General features: G+C 49.8%; 14 non-coding genes across 14 annotated transcripts; 7 read left to right on the top strand and 7 right to left on the bottom strand.

Moving 5' to 3' along the window:
* Positions 1-591: 591 nt before the first annotated feature.
* On the bottom strand, positions 592-675 carry Trnal-uaa (transfer RNA leucine (anticodon UAA)). The gene has a single exon. It is a non-coding gene; the product is annotated as a tRNA-Leu (tRNA).
* Positions 676-1,357: 682 nt separating this feature from the next.
* Trnag-ccc (transfer RNA glycine (anticodon CCC)) lies at positions 1,358-1,429 on the top strand. Its single transcript has one exon. It is a non-coding gene; the product is annotated as a tRNA-Gly (tRNA).
* A 1,219-nt stretch (positions 1,430-2,648) lies between these two features.
* On the bottom strand, positions 2,649-2,732 carry Trnal-uaa (transfer RNA leucine (anticodon UAA)). Its single transcript has one exon. It is a non-coding gene; the product is annotated as a tRNA-Leu (tRNA).
* A 682-nt stretch (positions 2,733-3,414) lies between these two features.
* On the top strand, positions 3,415-3,486 carry Trnag-ccc (transfer RNA glycine (anticodon CCC)). Its single transcript has one exon. It is a non-coding gene; the product is annotated as a tRNA-Gly (tRNA).
* Positions 3,487-4,705: 1,219 nt separating this feature from the next.
* On the bottom strand, positions 4,706-4,789 carry Trnal-uaa (transfer RNA leucine (anticodon UAA)). The gene has a single exon. It is a non-coding gene; the product is annotated as a tRNA-Leu (tRNA).
* Positions 4,790-5,472: 683 nt separating this feature from the next.
* Positions 5,473-5,544, top strand: Trnag-ccc (transfer RNA glycine (anticodon CCC)). Its single transcript has one exon. It is a non-coding gene; the product is annotated as a tRNA-Gly (tRNA).
* A 1,219-nt stretch (positions 5,545-6,763) lies between these two features.
* On the bottom strand, positions 6,764-6,847 carry Trnal-uaa (transfer RNA leucine (anticodon UAA)). The gene has a single exon. It is a non-coding gene; the product is annotated as a tRNA-Leu (tRNA).
* Positions 6,848-7,530: 683 nt separating this feature from the next.
* Trnag-ccc (transfer RNA glycine (anticodon CCC)) lies at positions 7,531-7,602 on the top strand. The gene has a single exon. It is a non-coding gene; the product is annotated as a tRNA-Gly (tRNA).
* Positions 7,603-8,821: 1,219 nt separating this feature from the next.
* Positions 8,822-8,905, bottom strand: Trnal-uaa (transfer RNA leucine (anticodon UAA)). Its single transcript has one exon. It is a non-coding gene; the product is annotated as a tRNA-Leu (tRNA).
* A 683-nt stretch (positions 8,906-9,588) lies between these two features.
* Positions 9,589-9,660, top strand: Trnag-ccc (transfer RNA glycine (anticodon CCC)). The gene has a single exon. It is a non-coding gene; the product is annotated as a tRNA-Gly (tRNA).
* A 1,219-nt stretch (positions 9,661-10,879) lies between these two features.
* Trnal-uaa (transfer RNA leucine (anticodon UAA)) lies at positions 10,880-10,963 on the bottom strand. Its single transcript has one exon. It is a non-coding gene; the product is annotated as a tRNA-Leu (tRNA).
* Positions 10,964-11,646: 683 nt separating this feature from the next.
* Positions 11,647-11,718, top strand: Trnag-ccc (transfer RNA glycine (anticodon CCC)). The gene has a single exon. It is a non-coding gene; the product is annotated as a tRNA-Gly (tRNA).
* Positions 11,719-12,937: 1,219 nt separating this feature from the next.
* Trnal-uaa (transfer RNA leucine (anticodon UAA)) lies at positions 12,938-13,021 on the bottom strand. The gene has a single exon. It is a non-coding gene; the product is annotated as a tRNA-Leu (tRNA).
* A 683-nt stretch (positions 13,022-13,704) lies between these two features.
* Positions 13,705-13,776, top strand: Trnag-ccc (transfer RNA glycine (anticodon CCC)). Its single transcript has one exon. It is a non-coding gene; the product is annotated as a tRNA-Gly (tRNA).
* The last annotated feature ends 82 nt before the right edge of the window (positions 13,777-13,858 follow it).

The following is a 13,858-nucleotide window of genomic DNA, read 5'->3' on the forward strand; positions in this document are numbered from 1 at the left end:
CGCGCGGTATCGCCGTTGGCGACAGTATCGCGCGACGTGTAGACATCTTACTTCTTGTGAAGATCGCTTGTTATTTACCTGGCAGTGTCTCGCTGGAGGAAGCATTCTCTTTTAGGGGAGAAAAATAAAATGGCACTTGGTGCGGTCGAATACGTGGCCTTTGTGTTCACAGCACGACGCTCTAACTTACTCAGCTTTCGAGCTACGCAATGTGGCACGTCTGCAGTCCAATACCCGATCCACCGTCTCATTCACCTTTATTACTGCCCTGACACTCATTTACACACATATCTGCTTTCGTTCACGTTTGCTCGCCTGATGCTTGGACCCCAAAAACCACAACACAAAGATATCGTAAATGCCGTGAGAATAATAAGACTCAGCAAACAAAAGGATGTTCGGCTACCAGGAATCGAATCCGGGCCTCGTGGCTGAAAGCCGTGTCTCCTAACAGCTTTCCATTCTTTCTGACCGCCAGACAATCAGACTTGCAAGGCAAGCACCATAGTCACTGCCGTTTCTAGTAGTATCTGTGGAACCTGTTCTTCTCGCATGTACTAAATTGGTAGTTTTGGAATATTTAAAATGCATTGTCAGATGTGGGGTTCGAACCCACGCTCCCCTCATGGAACCGGAGCTTAAATCTGGCGCCTTAGACCGCTCGGCCAATCTGACGTGTGGGCGCATAGTGTCTACTACCGCCGTTTCTAGGCATATCTCCACAGCCTGACGGCGAAGTTAGCGTGTTTTTTTCTTGTGTGAAGGAAATACGTTGGTTTTAGAGTATTTAAAACGAGTTGTCAGATGTGAGGTTGCACCCCACCCTCACTTTCGGGAACCACAGCTTAAATATGGTGCCTTACACCATTGTTTTCCGTCGCCATCTGTCGTAAGTGGAACGAGCAGAACTGTAGTTATCAACATTCACATTGACGCAGAGAAAACAAAAACGACAGAAAAGGCCGTTCCCTAGCAACGGCTACGCTGTGCATTTCGCCCTCAGGGGAAGCTAATGATATGCTCCAGGCGAGCATCAAACTAACCAACTTAATATTGTGATACTTAGGTGCTTTCTACTTCTGGATTGGCACACATATGCTGAATCGGCTCTGGATCATCAGTAAGTACGTCACATTAGATATTTGTTTTATCGCCCTGCTGTAAATTAACTGGCAGTTTTTCAACGGCTGTCAGTTCTGCTTCTAGTTACGCTACATGGCCCTAGCAGCACCTACGCACTGCGTTCAGATGTGCTCACCTCCGCTCTGGCGTTGAGCGCCTACAGCGCCATCGCCTTCGGCCTCTGATGGCAGGAGGGTAGCCGATATATCAGGGCGTGGGTGGGACGCAGCACAACGCGGTGGTGGTGTAACGATCAGCATGGTTGCTTCCCAAGCAGTTTATCCGGGTTCGATTCCCGGCCACCGCACAAAAGGTACTTTTTTCTTCTACGGGTATTCCACGTACCGAAACGCGATCTTCGAAACTGTGAAGTGTCGCGGTACGAATAGTTTTCCTTCGCCCCTCGTCTCAGTCCGTGCTGCCAGGGCGCTAGTCTGCGGTTTCGTTTCTCAGCGTCGTGTGTCTCCATGTGTCGACTTGTCTCGACTTTGCTCGGCTGACGCGAAAGCTGACGCTTGGAAATGGGCATATATGTAGAGGGCAGGCGCGAGAAACGACTGGGAGAGACCAAAAAACGACAAACACAAGACAGAACCTTTCATTGCTCGGCTGACGCGAAAGCTGACGCTTGGAAATGGGCATATACGTAGAGGGCAGGCGCGAGAAACGACTGGGAGAGACCAAAAAACGACAAACACACGACCGAACCTTTCATTTTATTGTGGCCACAGATTCGCCCCTTAGTGTACCGAGAGGCAAGAGTGGCGTCAGCGTGCGGGACCGCATCATTATCGCTAAGCAACCACGAAACCGAAGGAAAAATGCAAAATGAAAGACGCCAACAGCACGTCGAGTTCCCAGCCGAGAACGCATCCAAATACTAACCACGGCCAACGATTCTTGACGCCGGTGAACAGACGAGAACCGCTGCACTACGCGCGGTATCGCCGTTGGCGACAGTATCGCGCGACGTGTAGACATCTTACTTCTTGTGAAGATCGCTTGTTATTTACCTGGCAGTGTCTCGCTGGAGGAAGCATTCTCTTTTAGGGGAGAAAAATAAAATGGCACTTGGTGCGGTCGAATACGTGGCCTTTGTGTTCACAGCACGACGCTCTAACTTACTCAGCTTTCGAGCTACGCAATGTGGCACGTCTGCAGTCCAATACCCGATCCACCGTCTCATCCACCTTTATTACTGCCCTGACACTCATTTACACACATATCTGCTTTCGTTCACGTTTGCTCGCCTGATGCTTGGACCCCAAAAACCACAACACAAAGATATCGTAAATGCCGTGAGAATAATAAGACTCAGCAAACAAAAGGATGTTTGGCTACCAGGAATCGAATCCGGGCCTCGTGGCTGAAAGCCGTGTCTCCTAACAGCTTTCCATTCTTTCTGACCGCCAGACAATCAGACTTGCAAGGCAAGCACCATAGTCACTGCCGTTTCTAGTAGTATCTGTGGAACCTGTTCTTCCCGCATGTACGAAATTGGTAGTTTTGGAATATTTAAAATGCACTGTCAGATGTGGGGTTCGAACCCACGCTCCCCTCAGGGAACCAGAGCTTAAATCTGGCGCCTTAGACCGCTCGGCCAATCTGACGTGTGGGCGCATAGTGTCTACTACCGCCGTTTCTAGGCATATCTCCACAGCCTGACGGCGAAGTTAGCGTGTTTTTTTCTTGTGTGAAGGAAATACGTTGGTTTTAGAGTATTTAAAACGAGTTGTCAGATGTGAGGTTGCACCCCACCCTCACTTTCGGGAACCACAGCTTAAATATGGTGCCTTACACCATTGTTTTCCGTCGCCATCTGTCGTAAGTGGAACGAGCAGAACTGTAGTTATCAACATTCACATTGACGCAGAGAAAACAAAAACGACAGAAAAGGCCGTTCCCTAGCAACGGCTACGCTGTGCATTTCGCCCTCAGGGGAAGCTAATGATATGCTCCAGGCGAGCATCAAACTAACCAACTTAATATTGTGATACTTAGGTGCTTTCTACTTCTGGATTGGCACACATATGCTGAATCGGCTCTGGATCATCAGTAAGTACGTCACATTAGATATTTGTTTTATCGCCCTGCTGTAAATTAACTGGCAGTTTTTCAACGGCTGTCAGTTCTGCTTCTAGTTACGCTACATCGCCCTAGCAGCACCTACGCACTGCGTTCAGATGTGCTCACCTCCGCTCTGGCGTTGAGCGCCTACAGCGCCATCGCCTTCGGCCTCTGATGGCAGGAGGGTAGCCGATATATCAGGGCGTGGGTGGGACGCAGCACAACGCGGTGGTGGTGTAACGATCAGCATGGTTGCTTCCCAAGCAGTTGATCCGGGTTCGATTCCCGGCCACCGCACAAAAGGTACTTTTTTCTTCTACGGGTATTCCACGTACCGAAACGCGATCTTCGAAACTGTGAAGTGTCGCGGTACGAATAGTTTTCCTTCGCCCCTCGTCTCAGTCCGTGCTGCCAGGGCGCTAGTCTGCGGTTTCGTTTCTCAGCGTCGTGTGTCTCCATGTGTCGACTTGTCTCGACTTTGCTCGGCTGACGCGAAAGCTGACGCTTGGAAATGGGCATATATGTAGAGGGCAGGCGCGAGAAACGACTGGGAGAGACCAAAAAACGACAAACACAAGACAGAACCTTTCATTGCTCGGCTGACGCGAAAGCTGACGCTTGGAAATGGGCATATACGTAGAGGGCAGGCGCGAGAAACGACTGGGAGAGACCAAAAAACGACAAACACACGACCGAACCTTTCATTTTATTGTGGCCACAGATTCGCCCCTTAGTGTACCGAGAGGCAAGAGTGGCGTCAGCGTGCGGGACCGCATCATTATCGCTAAGCAACCACGAAACCGAAGGAAAAATGCAAAATGAAAGACGCCAACAGCACGTCGAGTTCCCAGCCGAGAACGCATCCAAATACTAACCACGGCCAACGATTCTTGACGCCGGTGAACAGACGAGAACCGCTGCACTACGCGCGGTATCGCCGTTGGCGACAGTATCGCGCGACGTGTAGACATCTTACTTCTTGTGAAGATCGCTTGTTATTTACCTGGCAGTGTCTCGCTGGAGGAAGCATTCTCTTTTAGGGGAGAAAAATAAAATGGCACTTGGTGCGGTCGAATACGTGGCCTTTGTGTTCACAGCACGACGCTCTAACTTACTCAGCTTTCGAGCTACGCAATGTGGCACGTCTGCAGTCCAATACCCGATCCACCGTCTCATCCACCTTTATTACTGCCCTGACACTCATTTACACACATATCTGCTTTCGTTCACGTTTGCTCGCCTGATGCTTGGACCCCAAAAACCACAACACAAAGATATCGTAAATGCCGTGAGAATAATAAGACTCAGCAAACAAAAGGATGTTTGGCTACCAGGAATCGAATCCGGGCCTCGTGGCTGAAAGCCGTGTCTCCTAACAGCTTTCCATTCTTTCTGACCGCCAGACAATCAGACTTGCAAGGCAAGCACCATAGTCACTGCCGTTTCTAGTAGTATCTGTGGAACCTGTTCTTCCCGCATGTACGAAATTGGTAGTTTTGGAATATTTAAAATGCATTGTCAGATGTGGGGTTCGAACCCACGCTCCCCTCAGGGAACCAGAGCTTAAATCTGGCGCCTTAGACCGCTCGGCCAATCGGACGTGTGGGCGCACAGTGTCTACTACCGCTTTTTCTAGGCTTATCTCCACAGCCTGACGGCGAAGTTAGCGTGTTTTTTTCTTGTGTGAAGGAAATACGTTGGTTTTAGAGTATTTAAAACGAGTTGTCAGATGTGAGGTTGCACCCCACCCTCACTTTCGGGAACCACAGCTTAAATATGGTGCCTTACACCATTGTTTTCCGTCGCCATCTGTCGTAAGTGGAACGAGCAGAACTGTAGTTATCAACATTCACATTGACGCAGAGAAAACAAAAAACGACAGAAAAGGCCGTTCCCTAGCAACGGCTACGCTGTGCATTTCGCCCTCAGGGGAAGCTAATGATATGCTCCAGGCGAGCATCAAACTAACCAACTTAATATTGTGATACTTAGGTGCTTTCTACTTCTGGATTGGCACACATATGCTGAATCGACTCTGGATCATCAGTAAGTACGTCACATTAGATATTTGTTTTATCGCCCTGCTGTAAATTAAATGGCAGTTTTTCAACGGCTGTCAGTTCTGCTTCTAGTTACGCTACATGGCCCTAGCAGCACCTACGCACTGCGTTCAGATGTGCTCACCTCCGCTCTGGCGTTGAGCGCCTACAGCGCCATCGCCTTCGGCCTCTGATGGCAAGAGGGTAGCCGATATATCAGGGCGTGGGTGGGACGCAGCACAACGCGGTGGTGGTGTAACGATCAGCATGGTTGCTTCCCAAGCAGTTGATCCGGGTTCGATTCCCGGCCACCGCACAAAAGGTACTTTTTTCTTCTACGGGTATTCCACGTACCGAAACGCGATCTTCTAAACTGTGAAGTGTCGCGGTACGAATAGTTTTCCTTCGCCCCTCGTCTCAGTCCGTGCTGCCAGGGCGCTAGTCTGCGGTTTCGTTTCTCAGCGTCGTGTGTCTCCATGTGTCGACTTGTCTCGACTTTGCTCGGCTGACGCGAAAGCTGACGCTTGGAAATGGGCATATATGTAGAGGGCAGGCGCGAGAAACGACTGGGAGAGACCAAAAAACGACAAACACAAGACAGAACCTTTCATTGCTCGGCTGACGCGAAAGCTGACGCTTGGAAATGGGCATATACGTAGAGGGCAGGCGCGAGAAACGACTGGGAGAGACCAAAAAACGACAAACACACGACAGAACCTTTCATTTTATTGTGGCCACAGATTCGCCCCTTAGTGTACCGAGAGGCAAGAGTGGCGTCAGCGTGCGGGACCGCATCATTATCGCTAAGCAACCACGAAACCGAAGGAAAAATGCAAAATGAAAGACGCCAACAGCACGTCGAGTTCCCAGCCGAGAACGCATCCAAATACTAACCACGGCCAACGATTCTTGACGCCGGTGAACAGACGAGAACCGCTGCACTACGCTCGGTATCGCCGTTGGCGACAGTATCGCGCGACGTGTAGACATCTTACTTCTTGTGAAGATCGCTTGTTATTTACCTGGCAGTGTCTCGCTGGAGGAAGCATTCTCTTTTAGGGGAGAAAAATAAAATGGCACTTGGTGCGGTCGAATACGTGGCCTTTGTGTTCACAGCACGACGCTCTAACTTACTCAGCTTTCGAGCTACGCAATGTGGCACGTCTTCAGTCCAATACCCGATCCACCGTCTCATCCACCTTTATTACTGCCCTGACACTCATTTACACACATATCTGCTTTCGTTCACGTTTGCTCGCCTGATGCTTGGACCCCAAAAACCACAACACAAAGATATCGTAAATGCCGTGAGAATAATAAGACTCAGCAAACAAAAGGATGTTTGGCTACCAGGAATCGAATCCGGGCCTCGTGGCTGAAAGCCATGTCTCCTAACAGCTTTCCATTCTTTCTGACCGCCAGACAATCAGACTTGCAAGGCAAGCACCATAGTCACTGCCGTTTCTAGTAGTATCTGTGGAACCTGTTCTTCCCGCATGTACGAAATTGGTAGTTTTGGAATATTTAAAATGCATTGTCAGATGTGGGGTTCGAACCCACGCTCCCCTCAGGGAACCAGAGCTTAAATCTGGCGCCTTAGACCGCTCGGCCAATCTGACGTGTGGGCGCATAGTGTCTACTACCGCCGTTTCTAGGCATATCTCCACAGCCTGACGGCGAAGTTAGCGTGTTTTTTTCTTGTGTGAAGGAAATACGTTGGTTTTAGAGTATTTAAAACGAGTTGTCAGATGTGAGGTTGCACCCCACCCTCACTTTCGGGAACCACAGCTTAAATATGGTGCCTTACACCATTGTTTTCCGTCGCCATCTGTCGTAAGTGGAACGAGCAGAACTGTAGTTATCAACATTCACATTGACGCAGAGAAAACAAAAAACGACAGAAAAGGCCGTTCCCTAGCAACGGCTACGCTGTGCATTTCGCCCTCAGGGGAAGCTAATGATACGCTCCAGGCGAGCATCAAACTAACCAACTTAATATTGTGATACTTAGGTGCTTTCTACTTCTGGATTGGCACACATATGCTGAATCGACTCTGGATCATCAGTAAGTACGTCACATTAGGTATTTGTTTTATCGCCCTGCTGTAAATTAAATGGCAGTTTTTCAACGGCTGTCAGTTCTGCTTCTAGTTACGCTACATGGCCCTAGCAGCACCTACGCACTGCGTTCAGATGTGCTCACCTCCGCTCTGGCGTTGAGCGCCTACAGCGCCATCGCCTTCGGCCTCTGATGGCAGGAGGGTAGCCGATATATCAGGGCGTGGGTGGGACGCAGCACAACGCGGTGGTGGTGTAACGATCAGCATGGTTGCTTCCCAAGCAGTTGATCCGGGTTCGATTCCCGGCCACCGCACAAAAGGTACTTTTTTCTTCTACGGGTATTCCACGTACCGAAACGCGATCTTCTAAACTGTGAAGTGTCGCGGTACGAATAGTTTTCCTTCGCCCCTCGTCTCAGTCCGTGCTGCCAGGGCGCTAGTCTGCGGTTTCGTTTCTCAGCGTCGTGTGTCTCCATGTGTCGACTTGTCTCGACTTTGCTCGGCTGACGCGAAAGCTGACGCTTGGAAATGGGCATATATGTAGAGGGCAGGCGCGAGAAACGACTGGGAGAGACCAAAAAACGACAAACACAAGACAGAACCTTTCATTGCTCGGCTGACGCGAAAGCTGACGCTTGGAAATGGGCATATACGTAGAGGGCAGGCGCGAGAAACGACTGGGAGAGACCAAAAAACGACAAACACACGACAGAACCTTTCATTTTATTGTGGCCACAGATTCGCCCCTTAGTGTACCGAGAGGCAAGAGTGGCGTCAGCGTGCGGGACCGCATCATTATCGCTAAGCAACCACGAAACCGAAGGAAAAATGCAAACTGAAAGACGCCAACAGCACGTCGAGTTCCCAGCCGAGAACGCATCCAAATACTAACCACGGCCAACGATTCTTGACGCCGGTGAACAGACGAGAACCGCTGCACTACGCGTGGTATCGCCGTTGGCGACAGTACCGCGCGACGTGTAGACATCTTACTTCTTGTGAAGATCGCTTGTTATTTACCTTGCAGTGTCTCGCTGGAGGAAGCATTCTCTTTTAGGGGAGAAAAATAAAATGGCACTTGGTGCGGTCGAATACGTGGCCTTTGTGTTCACAGCACGACGCTCTAACTTACTCAGCTTTCGAGCTACGCAATGTGGCACGTCTTCAGTCCAATACCCGATCCACCGTCTCATCCACCTTTATTACTGCCCTGACACTCATTTACACACGTATCTGCTTTCGTTCACGTTTGCTCGCCTGATGCTTGGACCCCAAAAACCACAACACAAAGATATCGTAAATGCCGTGAGAATAATAAGACTCAGCAAACAAAAGGATGTTTGGCTACCAGGAATCGAATCCGGGCCTCGTGGCTGAAAGCCATGTCTCCTAACAGCTTTCCATTCTTTCTGACCGCCAGACAATCAGACTTGCAAGGCAAGCACCATAGTCACTGCCGTTTCTAGTAGTATCTGTGGAACCTGTTCTTCCCGCATGTACGAAATTGGTAGTTTTGGAATATTTAAAATGCATTGTCAGATGTGGGGTTCGAACCCACGCTCCCCTCAGGGAACCAGAGCTTAAATCTGGCGCCTTAGACCGCTCGGCCAATCGGACGTGTGGGCGCACAGTGTCTACTACCGCCGTTTCTAGGCTTATCTCCACAGCCTGACGGCGAAGTTAGCGTGTTTTTTTCTTGTGTGAAGGAAATACGTTGGTTTTAGAGTATTTAAAACGAGTTGTCAGATGTGAGGTTGCACCCCACCCTCACTTTCGGGAACCACAGCTTAAATATGGTGCCTTACACCATTGTTTTCCGTCGCCATCTGTCGTAAGTGGAACGAGCAGAACTGTAGTTATCAACATTCACATTGACGCAGAGAAAACAAAAAACGACAGAAAAGGCCGTTCCCTAGCAACGGCTACGCTGTGCATTTCGCCCTCAGGGGAAGCTAATGATATGCTCCAGGCGAGCATCAAACTAACCAACTTAATATTGTGATACTTAGGTGCTTTCTACTTCTGGATTGGCACACATATGCTGAATCGACTCTGGATCATCAGTAAGTACGTCACATTAGGTATTTGTTTTATCGCCCTGCTGTAAATTAAATGGCAGTTTTTCAACGGCTGTCAGTTCTGCTTCTAGTTACGCTACATCGCCCTAGCAGCACCTACGCACTGCGTTCAGATGTGCTCACCTCCGCTCTGGCGTTGAGCGCCTACAGCGCCATCGCCTTCGGCCTCTGATGGCAGGAGGGTAGCCGATATATCAGGGCGTGGGTGGGACGCAGCACAACGCGGTGGTGGTGTAACGATCAGCATGGTTGCTTCCCAAGCAGTTGATCCGGGTTCGATTCCCGGCCACCGCACAAAAGGTACTTTTTTCTTCTACGGGTATTCCACGTACCGAAACGCGATCTTCTAAACTGTGAAGTGTCGCGGTACGAATAGTTTTCCTTCGCCCCTCGTCTCAGTCCGTGCTGCCAGGGCGCTAGTCTGCGGTTTCGTTTCTCAGCGTCGTGTGTCTCCATGTGTCGACTTGTCTCGACTTTGCTCGGCTGACGCGAAAGCTGACGCTTGGAAATGGGCATATATGTAGAGGGCAGGCGCGAGAAACGACTGGGAGAGACCAAAAAACGACAAACACAAGACAGAACCTTTCATTGCTCGGCTGACGCGAAAGCTGACGCTTGGAAATGGGCATATACGTAGAGGGCAGGCGCGAGAAACGACTGGGAGAGACCAAAAAACGACAAACACACGACAGAACCTTTCATTTTATTGTGGCCACAGATTCGCCCCTTAGTGTACCGAGAGGCAAGAGTGGCGTCAGCGTGCGGGACCGCATCATTATCGCTAAGCAACCACGAAACCGAAGGAAAAATGCAAACTGAAAGACGCCAACAGCACGTCGAGTTCCCAGCCGAGAACGCATCCAAATACTAACCACGGCCAACGATTCTTGACGCCGGTGAACAGACGAGAACCGCTGCACTACGCGTGGTATCGCCGTTGGCGACAGTATCGCGCGACGTGTAGACATCTTACTTCTTGTGAAGATCGCTTGTTATTTACCTGGCAGTGTCTCGCTGGAGGAAGCATTCTCTTTTAGGGGAGAAAAATAAAATGGCACTTGGTGCGGTCGAATGCGTGGCCTTTGTGTTCACAGCACGACGCTCTAACTTACTCAGCTTTCGAGCTACGCAATGTGGCACGTCTTCAGTCCAATACCCGATCCACCGTCTCATCCACCTTTATTACTGCCCTGACACTCATTTACACACGTATCTGCTTTCGTTCACGTTTGCTCGCCTGATGCTTGGACCCCAAAAACCACAACACAAAGATATCGTAAATGCCGTGAGAATAATAAGACTCAGCAAACAAAAGGATGTTTGGCTACCAGGAATCGAATCCGGGCCTCGTGGCTGAAAGCCATGTCTCCTAACAGCTTTCCATTCTTTCTGACCGCCAGACAATCAGACTTGCAAGGCAAGCACCATAGTCACTGCCGTTTCTAGTAGTATCTGTGGAACCTGTTCTTCCCGCATGTACGAAATTGGTAGTTTTGGAATATTTAAAATGGATTGTCAGATGTGGGGTTCGAACCCACGCTCCCCTCAGGGAACCAGAGCTTACATCTGGCGCCTTAGACCGCTCGGCCAATCGGACGTGTGGGCGCAAAGTGTCTACTACCGCCGTTTCTAGGCATATCTCCACAGCCTGACGGCGAAGTTAGCGTGTTTTTTTCTTGTGTGAAGGAAATACGTTGGTTTTAGAGTATTTAAAACGAGTTGTCAGATGTGAGGTTGCACCCCACCCTCACTTTCGGGAACCACAGCTTAAATATGGTGCCTTACACCATTGTTTTCCGTCGCCATCTGTCGTAAGTGGAACGAGCAGAACTGTAGTTATCAACATTCACATTGACGCAGAGAAAACAAAAAACGACAGAAAAGGCCGTTCCCTAGCAACGGCTACGCTGTGCATTTCGCCCTCAGGGGAAGCTAATGATACGCTCCAGGCGAGCATCAAACTAACCAACTTAATATTGTGATACTTAGGTGCTTTCTAATTCTGGATTGGCACACATATGCTGAATCGACTCTGGATCATCAGTAAGTACGTCACATTAGATATTTGTTTTATCGCCCTGCTGTAAATTAAATGGCAGTTTTTCAACGGCTGTCAGTTCTGCTTCTAGTTACGCTACATGGCCCTAGCAGCACCTACGCACTGCGTTCAGATGTGCTCACCTCCGCTCTGGCGTTGAGCGCCTACAGCGCCATCGCCTTCGGCCTCTGATGGCAGGAGGGTAGCCGATATATCAGGGCGTGGGTGGGACGCAGCACAACGCGGTGGTGGTGTAACGATCAGCATGGTTGCTTCCCAAGCAGTTGATCCGGGTTCGATTCCCGGCCACCGCACAAAAGGTACTTTTTTCTTCTACGGGTATTCCACGTACCGAAACGCGATCTTCGAAACTGTGAAGTGTCGCGGTACGAATAGTTTTCCTTCGCCCCTCGTCTCAGTCCGTGCTGCCAGGGCGCTAGTCTGCGGTTTCGTTTCTCAGCGTCGTGTGTCTCCATGTGTCGACTTGTCTCGACTTTGCTCGGCTGACGCGAAAGCTGACGCTTGGAAATGGGCATATATGTAGTGGGCAGGCGCGAGAAACGACTGGGAGAGACCAAAAAACGACAAACACAAGACAGAACCTTTCATTGCTCGGCTGACGCGAAAGCTGACGCTTGGAAATGGGCATATACGTAGAGGGCAGGCGCGAGAAACGACTGGGAGAGACCAAAAAACGACAAACACACGACAGAACCTTTCATTTTATTGTGGCCACAGATTCGCCCCTTAGTGTACCGAGAGGCAAGAGTGGCGTCAGCGTGCGGGACCGCATCATTATCGCTAAGCAACCACGAAACCGAAGGAAAAATGCAAAATGAAAGACGCCAACAGCACGTCGAGTTCCCAGCCGAGAACGCATCCAAATACTAACCACGGCCAACGATTCTTGACGCCGGTGAACAGACGAGAACCGCTGCACTACGCTCGGTATCGCCGTTGGCGACAGTATCGCGCGACGTGTAGACATCTTACTTCTTGTGAAGATCGCTTGTTATTTACCTGGCAGTGTCTCGCTGGAGGAAGCATTCTCTTTTAGGGGAGAAAAATAAAATGGCACTTGGTGCGGTCGAATACGTGGCCTTTGTGTTCACAGCACGACGCTCTAACTTACTCAGCTTTCGAGCTACGCAATGTGGCACGTCTTCAGTCCAATACCCGATCCACCGTCTCATCCACCTTTATTACTGCCCTGACACTCATTTACACACATATCTGCTTTCGTTCACGTTTGCTCGCCTGATGCTTGGACCCCAAAAACCACAACACAAAGATATCGTAAATGCCGTGAGAATAATAAGACTCAGCAAACAAAAGGATGTTTGCCTACCAGGAATCGAATCCGGGCCTCGTGGCTGAAAGCCATGTCTCCTAACAGCTTTCCATTCTTTCTGACCGCCAGACAATCAGACTTGCAAGGCAAGCACCATAGTCACTGCCGTTTCTAGTAGTATCTGTGGAACCTGTTCATCCCGCATGTACGAAATTGGTAGTTTTGGAATATTTAAAATGCATTGTCAGATGTGGGGTTCGAACCCACGCTCCCCTCAGGGAACCAGAGCTTAAATCTGGCGCCTTAGACCGCTCGGCCAATCTGACGTGTGGGCGCATAGTGTCTACTACCGCCGTTTCTAGGCATATCTCCACAGCCTGACGGCGAAGTTAGCGTGTTTTTTTCTTGTGTGAAGGAAATACGTTGGTTTTAGAGTATTTAAAACGAGTTGTCAGATGTGAGGTTGCACCCCACCCTCACTTTCGGGAACCACAGCTTAAATATGGTGCCTTACACCATTGTTTTCCGTCGCCATCTGTCGTAAGTGGAACGAGCAGAACTGTAGTTATCAACATTCACATTGACGCAGAGAAAACAAAAAACGACAGAAAAGGCCGTTCCCTAGCAACGGCTACGCTGTGCATTTCGCCCTCAGGGGAAGCTAATGATATGCTCCAGGCGAGCATCAAACTAACCAACTTAATATTGTGATACTTAGGTGCTTTCTACTTCTGGATTGGCACACATATGCTGAATCGACTCTGGATCATCAGTAAGTACGTCACATTAGATATTTGTTTTATCGCCCTGCTGTAAATTAAATGGCAGTTTTTCAACGGCTGTCAGTTCTGCTTCTAGTTACGCTACATGGCCCTAGCAGCACCTACGCACTGCGTTCAGATGTGCTCACCTCCGCTCTGGCGTTGAGCGCCTACAGCGCCATCGCCTTCGGCCTCTGATGGCAGGAGGGTAGCCGATATATCAGGGCGTGGGTGGGACGCAGCACAACGCGGTGGTGGTGTAACGATCAGCATGGTTGCTTCCCAAGCAGTTGATCTGGGTTCGATTCCCGGCCACCGCACAAAAGGTACTTTTTTCTTCTACGGGTATTCCACGTACCGAAACGCGATCTTCGAAACTGTGAAGTGTCGCGGTACGAATAG

This window comes from Schistocerca cancellata, chromosome 2 (assembly GCF_023864275.1).
Source record: "Schistocerca cancellata isolate TAMUIC-IGC-003103 chromosome 2, iqSchCanc2.1, whole genome shotgun sequence".
Classification (NCBI taxonomy): domain Eukaryota; kingdom Metazoa; phylum Arthropoda; class Insecta; order Orthoptera; family Acrididae; genus Schistocerca; species Schistocerca cancellata.